The sequence below is a fragment of the Ceratotherium simum genome, chromosome 5 (assembly GCF_057802395.1).
Source record: "Ceratotherium simum simum isolate JZ-2026a chromosome 5, ASM5780239v1, whole genome shotgun sequence".
Classification (NCBI taxonomy): Eukaryota; Metazoa; Chordata; class Mammalia; order Perissodactyla; family Rhinocerotidae; genus Ceratotherium; species Ceratotherium simum.
The window spans coordinates 61,220,135-61,230,525 of NC_141904.1; positions in this window are offsets into that span (position 1 = coordinate 61,220,135).

A 10,391-nucleotide genomic window follows, 5' to 3' on the forward strand; every position below is an offset into this window, starting at 1 on the left:
TGAGATGAGGTAGATAGGGATGAGATAAGTAGGTGCTTAATAAAGGTAGACCCTTGCTAACTGCAGGATCAAGAATGTCAACATGGTTAACTCAGGGAAGAACAGATTTCAGACAGGATAGACATGAGCCAGCGCATAGGCCTGGGGGCACTTTGATTTTCCAGGTGTGTACAACAGTGGCACTGCATGATGATCAGGCTGTGTCACAACCAATTACCTATCTCCTCTTCTGCCACAGGGGTCCAGAACAACTCAGTCTGAGTCACTCGTTTATCGACCTCTTGCTGGAGGGAACAACAACGAATCAGGCATCACGCTACAGTCCGGAGCCCTGAGAAAGACTTTTGAATCAGGACCCTGCGGGCAGAGAAAGTAGTCTGCTGTCTTGGGAGAGGAACTTAAGCACTTTAGAGTGAGGATAGTATTCTCTCAAAGCAGGCACCAGAATTAGGAATTCTGGGTCATCTTGCAGATTTATGCAATAGGTCGAAGAGAAATAAAGTTCATTGGCCAGCCGTGATTCCAAAAAATGAACAAATTACCTACCCATTGTTAATTGGTTCCATCAGAGACTACACATGGTCCTCTGGTACAATAATCCAAGGACTGTTGTGACAATGACTGCTGCCTTTTCTCATCCCACCTAAAACAACATCAGTTGTAGAATATGCCACTTTTTAATGTGCCGCCAAGAAAAAGCACTGCCAATTAAACTGTGACAGGCCACCAATTGTAAGACACATCCTTGTTTCTGAAGGGGTTAAAAATGTGAAAATCTATATGCATCTAAGAATTGATAAAATTGCTAATATTAAGAACAATTAAAATTTTAGTGTTTTCCATTGGCTAGGCAGTCTTCTAGGTGCTTTGCACACCTCATCTTATTCAATCTTCAGAGCCCTGTGAAGGAGGCCTTACTCTGCCTCTCTCACAGGTGAGGATGCTGCGAGGCTTGGAAACATCCTCACCCCACATACATGACCACAGAAGCGCCCGTGGAATTCAGATCTGTCCACGTTCAAGTGCTCTTCCTGTCGCCACCCTCCGTCAGTTTGGAAAAGGTCAGCATGTCCTTCGCAATGCCCAGCAGGTGACGTGTAGTCTCTGAGACCAAGTACGAGAATGAGTGGCAGTGGGAACAGTGCCCAGAGTTGCCACCTGCCAAATGAGCCTGGGACGTGCTGCAAAAGACATGTGTGACTCCCTGAATGGTTCCACCAAGGTCATCTCACATCAAAGAACACAAGGAAAGTTCAAGACAAGTTCTGGAATGTAGTTTACCAACAGGCCATTATTAATCTCAAGCAGTGAGCTGACATAGTGAGGGTGACAGCGAGCACAGCGGGTGGAAGGGACTCACTCAGCCCTTCCGAACTTTGCGTCATGTAGCTGAATTCTGGCCTGCTAGGAGCATCCACAGATGAGGCTGGCTGGCCACATCAGAAATATGCTCCTTTTGAACTTATTCTCTGAGAAACCTCCAATGAATGCTCGAAAACACTTGTTATAATTGTATACACTCCTATTATTAAACACCTACTCTTAGCTCAACCTCCTCACACCATTGCATGGAGCCCCTTACCCTCTTTTTCATAGCTGAGGAAGTGTACAAGGAATTCATCCAAGGAGGGGTCACAGAGAAACAAAAGTCAGCCCTCTGGCTGCCCAATCCCATTCAAACCAGTTTGTCTCAGGACAAGAAAACAGCTGGATGTTTTTCACATCGAAATCAGCTTTGTGGTTAATAAGAGACAGCGATGCCCTCAGGCAACATTCCCAACCTGACCTAATCTTAGGGTTCCCCTGGGGAATCTATTTAAATTTCTACGGCCAGCACCCTCTCCTCTCAGACATACTCAGATTATCTAAGAATAGGTCTAAAATTTGTATTTTTTAAGAAAGTGCCCTACGTGATTCTTCTGAGCTGGAGAGTTTGGAAAACTCTGCCCTGAGGGCAGTTCTCATTTCATTGGTTGGAGAGCCATTGAAATAGGCATTATCTGGGTGGGCAAATTGCTGGAACGCATATTACCACTTGAGACAAGTGGATAATTGAAAGGTTGTTGGTTCTTACCTATTATTTCCTCTAAAAAAAAATCTTCCAGCCGATTGCCTGAACATTGATGAGGATGAGTTGTGCTGTTAATGGCTATAGCCTAAGAAGGAAACTCAAGAACTGCGGCTCAGGGATTGTATTTTAGTGGCTATTGTTAATCTTCATGAAAACAGTAGTTGGTATGCTCTATTATTATTCTCATTTTACAGATGAGGATTCCAAAGCCCAATTAGGTTAGTAACTTGGTGAAGAGTCAAGAATGAATGAGGCAAATGGGAGCTGAAGAGATAGGAAGGAATCTAAGCCTGATACTGGCATTTAAGGAAATCCAATCTCAATTTGGAAATGTTATCTGAGGCCTTTTAAAAATCCTTAGACTTTGAGTTAAGAGGAGTAAACCCTATTCTAAAGGAAATTAGGCTCCAACTTCTGCCATTTAAACTCGACCAAAAAGAGTTATCAAAGCCCAAATAGTCTAAATATTCTACAGGTGTCACCTGATGAGGTTTTAAAAAAATTGGTCTACTGTCTTATCATCCTTATTAATAAGGATGGAAAAAATATTCATTACACTTCAGCTATACCCATTTGTGGTTCTAATTGCAAAGGGGTGAACTTATAAGAAAGGACTTTAACTTCTACACAAATCTACACAAGACTACTCCATCCTTGCAAGCGTTATTAAAATAATTCCTTAGTTCTGTTGATCAAACCTCAGTGGGCAGAAGAACCTCTTGTGTAGCTGGTTAAAAATGCAGATTCCTGGGGCTGGCCCAGTGGCATAGTGGTTAAGTTCACACGTTTCGCTTTGGCAACCCAGGGTTCACAGGTTCGGATCCCAGGCACGGACCTACACACCGCTCATCAAGCCGTGTTGTGGCAGGCGTCCCACATATAAAGTAGAGGAAGATGGGCATGGATGTTAGCTCAGGGCCACTTTTCCTCAGCAAAAAAGAGGAGGATTGGCAACAGATGTTAGCTCAGAGCTAATCTTCCTCACCAAAAAAAAAACAAAAGCAGAAACAGAAAAAATTCCAGATTCCAGATCTGGGGTATGTCCAAGAAATGTGCATTTTAATCAACTGCCCAGTTGAATCTCATAATGGGGACCCATTTATAAGATTCTGTATTAGTAAAACTTATTTGTAACTGCTCTCCATTCTTACTGTTCTCTTTCACTCCAAGGGAACCTGTTTTTATGTTCAATTCGGAATTGTCAGAGGTGCTGAAAGAGCTCCGAGTTTCGAGAAAAACAGGTGAATTACCAGCAGAGTGATTTATGAAGTGAAATAACTCACTCATTTAGGCAAATCGGCTCCCCCTTGTGGAATGTGTTCTATGGCAGGTACGGCCTCATAAATGAACTATAGATCTTGGTGCTGAGCTGATCAACACAACTCAACCAAGAATATTCTTGTGGTTGTTGGAGTTGGAATTCTAGGAAAGCCATTTGGTTTCCTGCATCCCACTTCACTTGATTTCTTGCATCTGATCTGATGCTCAGAGTTCCTGTTTCACTGATGGCATGAACAGAAATTAATTGAATTAGCCAGTCTCCAATTTTCATTTGCACAAACCCACTAGAATTTAATCCAGCAATGTCTGCTTTCCTCAAAGCCCTCTGTTTTAGAGGTAAAATCCCTACATAAACAAACCACCAAAAAAAACCCACAGGTTTTTCCCTTGGCTATTTCCAAAGATAGATAAGCTAAATGAATTTTGTATAATAGCTTCCATCATCATTTCTAAAACCAATATTTTTTTCAAAATCTCTTAATTCTATGATAATCTCTTGTAATGTGTGTTTGCTGTATTATTTAAGATTATTCAATTTTGCAATGGAAAATAAGAGAAGCAAATAGAGAGAAGAGATGAAACTAAACATAGAAGCAAGTAGCTTATGAGACACATTAGCCATAGATAAACTAAGTAGAGGAATCCACATGCCAAACATAGGTAGGAAGAGATAGAAAAACCAAGAGGCACCAAATATTCCTGCTACACACATTAAAGACAAGATTTCTAACAGTGACGCGTAGGAAATTACATTAACACAATGGTTGCCTACGAGTACATACCCGATGCAATATTCAATCTAGGAGGTCTTAAATTGGCTCCTGTTAGTGACACTCAGCCTGCTTCCAGGTTTTCTGCCCAAGAAACACCAATGGCTGCTCATCTGGCATTTGGCAAGCTACAAATGTTGACCAGGGGCACTTGCATATGTGTCTCCAATAGAGCAAGTGTGTTTTACAGTCCAGGTAAGTTTTGTGTGTTGAGTGCCTTGCTCAAACCTCACTTCTGGTCCTCATAAACACACCATCACCAGGAAGACTAATGGGGCAGAGAGAGAGAGAATATGTGAATTTCCTCAGAATTCAGAGAGTGTGGGCCTCCCCCCACTGGTACTCTATATTTTTTTTTTTTTTAAAGATTTTATTTATTCATTTTTTCCCCCCAAAGCCCCAGTAGATAGTTGTATGTCGTAGGTTCACATCCTTCTAGTTGCTGTACGCGGGACTCGGCCTCGGGTTGGACGGAGATGTGGTGCCTCGGGGCGCGCCCGGGATCCGAACCCGGGCCGCCAGCATCAGAGCGCACGCACTTAACCGCTAAGCCACGGAGCCGGCCCCTTGTACTCTATATTAAGTGTGTTAACCTATCCCATCTCTTCCCCCTTGCTTTGCAATGTATGTTTTAAACTGCTTCAGTATACCATATGATTTGAATATCTTCATTTGCTTTGTGAGCCTTTCAGTTAACTAACCTCTGAGTTAGCTTGCATGATAGTCTACTTGGAGGCTATCATTGTTTCAAGGTAATTTCCCATGCAACATCTCTTATTTTCATATTGTCTATAACTTAATTCAAAATACGTCTAAAGAGACATTAAGACAGATGTCTTATGGGGCCGGCCCGGTGGCGTAGTAGTTAAGTTCACACGCTCCACTTTGGCGGCCCAGGGTTCACAGGTTTGGATCCCGGGCACCAACCTACACACCGCTCATCAAGCCATGCTGTGGCGGCATCCCCCATACAAAATAGATGAGGACTGGCACAGATGATCAGCACAATATTCCTCACACACACACAAAAAAAAGACATATGTGTTATGTCCATGCAACACCCTAGGTGTGGTGAATTAACACTCAAAGTGCCCTAATCAAGAATCCAAACTCAGTCAGCATCTGAAAGATCTTAATCAGGAATCAACAAACCAGAGAAGATCCCTCCCCAAGAGCTTCAAATATCCTTATCTGAATCTGCACCAGAAGTTTTATTAATCAGCATAAGAGACGTTAAAAATAAGTTTTCACGTGTGAAACGATGTGAAGTTGGCAGGAAATTTTGTACAGGAATCTTCATTCTGGCATGGATGAGGTATAATTATCTGGTGAGCCCAGAAGACTAATGCCTTCTGAGTGACACCTAAAGTTTATAACTCAGTTCAGTTCTGTGTCATCTTAACTTACTTACTGGAGGATTCTTTCATCTGATTCAACTAGAAGGTCAGCATATTGTGCCCTTGCAACATGGTCACACTTGCCTCGGAATAAATCCTTCATGCAAAATACTTTCAAAAGGCCTAAAAGGACAAAGAACAGGGACTTCACTGAGTTCACAGACAGGATGTGTGATTGTTTTATGTCTGCTTGCTTGCATGGCAGAATTAGATCTGAGACTTGCCATTGTTTTTTCATTCAATATTGTCAGGAAGCAGAACTAAAGCCCTCACCTACCCTAATTATTGGAGGTTATCATTACAAAGAACACATGAATTGTGAACAACTAAATTTACTTAGGTTAATTTGGGGCATGTACTAGTTATCTATTGTTGTTTAACAAATTACCCCAAAACTTAGTGGCTTACAAAAATAAGCCTTTATTACGTTATAGTTTTCATGGGTCAGGAATTCAGGAGTGGCTCAGCTGGCAGGTTTTGGCTCTGGGTGTCTTATGAGGTTACTGTCAAGACGTAGTCAGAGCCGCAGTCACTTGAAGACTTGACTGGGGCTGGTGGGTTCACTTCTAAAGTGGCTCATGCACATGCCTGGTAGGATGATGCTGGCTGGTGACAAGAGGCCTCAAGTTCATTACCATCTGACTCTCTCTATAGCACTGCTTGAGTGTCCTCAGGATATTGAGGTCGGCTTTAACCAGAGTGAGTGATCCAAAAGACAACAAGGTTGCAGCCAGCCTGGTGGCGCAGTGGTGAAGTTCGCGTGCTCCGCTTTGGCAGCCTAGGGTTCACAGTTTCAGATCCCAGGCGCGGACCTATACCGCTCATCAAACCATGCTGTGGCGGCGGTCCACATACAAAATAGCGGAAGATGGGCACAGATGTTAGCCCAGGGCCACTCTCCCTCAAGCAAAAAGAGGAAGATTGGCAACAGGTGTTGTTAGCTCAGGGCCAATCTTCCTCACCAGAAAAAAAAAAAAAAGACAGCAAGGCGAAAGTGGCACCTTTTGCAATATACACTCAAGAATCACACGTACTGTCACTGCCACATTCTATTCATTAGAAGTGAGTGATTGGGCCAGCCCTGTGGCTTAGCGGTTGAGTGCGCGTGCTCCGCTACTGGTGGCCCGGGTTTGGATCCCCGGCTCACACTGACACACCGCTTGTCAGGCCATGCTGAGGCCGCGTCCCACATACAGCAACTAGAAGGATGTGCAACTATGACATGCAGCTATCTACTGGGGCTTTGGGGAGAAAAAGGAGGAGGATTGGCAATAGATGTTAGCTCAGAGCCAGTCTTCCTCAGCAAAAAAAGAGGAGGATTAGCACGGATGTTAGCTCAGGGCTGATCTTCCTCACACACACACAAAAAAAAGTGAGTGATCAGTCTGTCTCACACTCAAGGGAAGGGGAATTAGTCTCCACCTTTTATAGGGAGAAGCACCAAATAATTTGTGGACATATTTTAAAACCTCCACAAGGCACTTACTTGAGCCTCATCTTTGCAAGTCAAGTGGAATTTGTTCTATCTTCTCCATATTCTTACAGTAAATATTTATCAAGTGATTATTAGGTGCCAGGCTTTGCTATAGATGTGAGGAATACAGCTCTGAACAAAGCAGATGAGGTGGAGCAGGATGGAGGAGTCAGCCAGTCAACAACACACCCACGTGCAACTGAAGGGAATCAGCAGATGTGAGAATGGGAAATAGTGGGGGCAGGTATGGGGAGTATTTAACCTGTCTAAAGCAGACATTCACTACCAAGTTGTGTGGGGGAGTATGGCTCAGTATATCCAGACCTCCTGATTTTTCAAGAGAAGGTGGAAATCTGTACATGTGTGTAAAACTTCCAGAATTTTAATGTTAGTCATTAATTCAAATGTTAACACAACATTATGAGAAAAAAAAGTCAGTGTGCCTAATTCAACCAAAGTTCACCATTTTACAATGTCTCACCTTTTTTTTAAAAAAATCTGATGATTTCAGGGAGAAAAAGTAAGGAAGCGATAAGCAAGGTCTAAATGAGAACGTAACATTTAGATAAGGGTTGAAAGATGAGACAAATAGACAAAAGTATTCTACCATTCTGTATTAATATACTACTACTACAGAAAGCTCTACTATTATCTTAGTGTTGCTGATGAGCTTCATGCTAATAGATACCAATATTTTTAAATGATGTTAGTAATTTTTTTAAGGCTTAAAACAAAAATCTCTGAGAAATAGAGCAGAAAAAAAGCACAGCAGAGGAAATTGGAACTGTCTGCATTTAAATAAAATGAATTTACTATCAAGTATATAATATCCTGGATAACTTTTTGCCTTTTTACTGAAAATAAAGCAATTATAGTATTTTAAAAAATAGATAGATAGAAGTAGAAATAGATAAAGATATGCCCTAAACCCAACTTGTTCCTTTTGGTGATTTAAAAATAAGAGTTATCAATACTCTTAACTGATCAATGCCTCTGTCATTCATTTTATCCCCAAATTATTTATTCTGTTTTAAGATGCAGTTTACAACCGAGAAACAGAAATACTGATGTAGCATGTCTTGCTTTAATCATGTAAACTTTGAAGTTAGTGATATTTAATCTACCAGGCTTTCAAATTTAAATTAAGAAATCATTATGACTGGTACATTCTGTAAACGAAGCAGAGTCGATATAGATATTTGGTTTTAAGAAGGTAAATGAGGGGCCAGCCTGGTGGCATAGCAGTTAAGTTCATGTGTTCTGCTTCGGTGGCCGGGGGTTCGCCAGTTCAGATCCTGGGTGCAGACCTACTCACCACTCATCAAGTCATGCTGAGGCGACTTCCAACATAGAAGAACTAGAAGGACCTACAACTAGGATATACAACTATGTACCCGGGCTTTGGGGAGGAAAAAGAAAAAGAGGAAGATTGGCAACAGATGTTAGCTTAGGGCCAATCTTCCTCAAAAATAACAGAAAGCAAATGACTTCTGTAGATGTAATCACAGGGTTGACATCAAGAGGGTATTGGTTAGAACTTGAGTTTTTAGCTTCACATTCTTGGGTTCAAATTTTAGCCTTTGACCTTAGACAAGTGATAACATTATTTATTTTTTAATTGGTAAAATAGAGATAAGTTACACACCTCTAAGTATTGGAGAGATAATAAGATCATGTAAGTAAAGTCTCACACACATTGTCAGTGCTCAAAAAATGTCAGCTATTGTTATCACTGGGCCACTTGCCTTCCATATGGCTGCTTCCTGGGAGAGAAGTCAACTCACCTCATATAGATCTTCCTTACCTTTAAAATCTGTGGGATTCCTTGTAGGCCTCAATTTGGGCCAACAGTTGCTTTCTTCAAAGGTAGTTTAACATCCCCAGGTGGGTATTTGTTAAATCCCTGAAAAATTGCCTTAATGGTCTTTGCACAGACTCAAATCCTGGAATTCTGTCCATGACCTCCTCTCTCAGAAAGGGTAAATCACTTAAACTCTCAGCTTGCTTGCCTGGAGAAAAGAATAAAAAGTCACTTTCCCAACTGTGATATTAATTAGTAGAAGTAAAGTGTTTTAGAAATGCAGAATATGGTTAATTTTTAAAGGGTAAAATATAAATGTTAAGGGCAATGGAATTTTATCACACTGTGGAGGGAATGCAACTGTTTTTAACACTTTTTTGCGGGAAAACGTTAGATGGTGGTGATAATACTTAGCTTTCAGAGACCTAGGTTCATTTTGAGCAGAGCTAAAAAGAGCTTTGGGAGATGAGGTAAATTTTTAAAAATCAGAGGTGAAAGAAAAAGCACTAGGAATTTTATAGGAGTGCTTTTTCTATGAGATAGACCCCTTTAGTAAAAATGAAGTTGTTTCCAGTATCCAAAGATTTCTGCTACTGAATATGTCTAGCTTTAATACGGGCATAATAGCACTCAAATTTCCTCTTTGTCATGAAGGGGCTCTCTGTTGAGTATTAAATTGCTCATTTCACTTGTGGAAGTGAGGGTCCCTGAGTTACCAAATCAATGTAATGGATTTTATGAGCTGGTTTATATCAGCGAGGTGTTCTAGAGTAACGACTTTCTTAAAGAACTATTTAGCTTTTCAAAATGGAGGTATGATCCATTTGACCAATAATGTGCACATAGAAACCCCAAATGGAGGCATAATTGTCACGGCCCACATTGAAATAAATGTTGCCTATGAACAAGGAAAGTGGCTTGTTTTTATTTTTTTAAGAGTGCTTTTTTTTTTTTTTTTTTAATCCCCTTTAAAAATCCCCTATGGGGTAGAAGAGTAACATTGTCCCCACTGACTGGAGGAAATTGGTGCAGTTGGGCTTGATGACTTTTCCTGAGTTTGCAATGGAAGCTAATGAAACAGCCAAAATTAGAATCGCTAAGTCCCTGCATACTCTCCTTGCTCCATTGAACCTGCTCCATTCCAGGCAAAAGCACTTCACTTGACGGTTTCCTGTCTGGTCTCGGAGGATGTCAGCCCCTCCCTATTCTTTTTTCTTTTGTCTGACCTTCCAAAGACAGGAACATTTATCAAAGTCCTCTCTCCAAATGATCTGCCTGGCACCAGCCACTTTCAGATTTACCATAAAGAACAGGGTAGTGACACCCCAGCAGTTAGTGAACTTGTTTCAGGGGAGAGCATGCCTCGGAAAAGGGGCTGACCATGAATGGGAAGGGCTGGGAGATGGGTCCTACCAGACGAGGATGGAATTAGCTGAGAAAAGGAGAACAAAATCTAAAGAAGGCCTGGAAGAGGAAATATTAAGGAAAAAGAAAAATAGTAACTGGCATTCTATAGTGATTGAGAACAGAGCAGGAAATCAAAAGACTTAAATTGCAGGAAAGAGGTTAAAAGAGGAGGAAATTTTCTGTTTCCTGG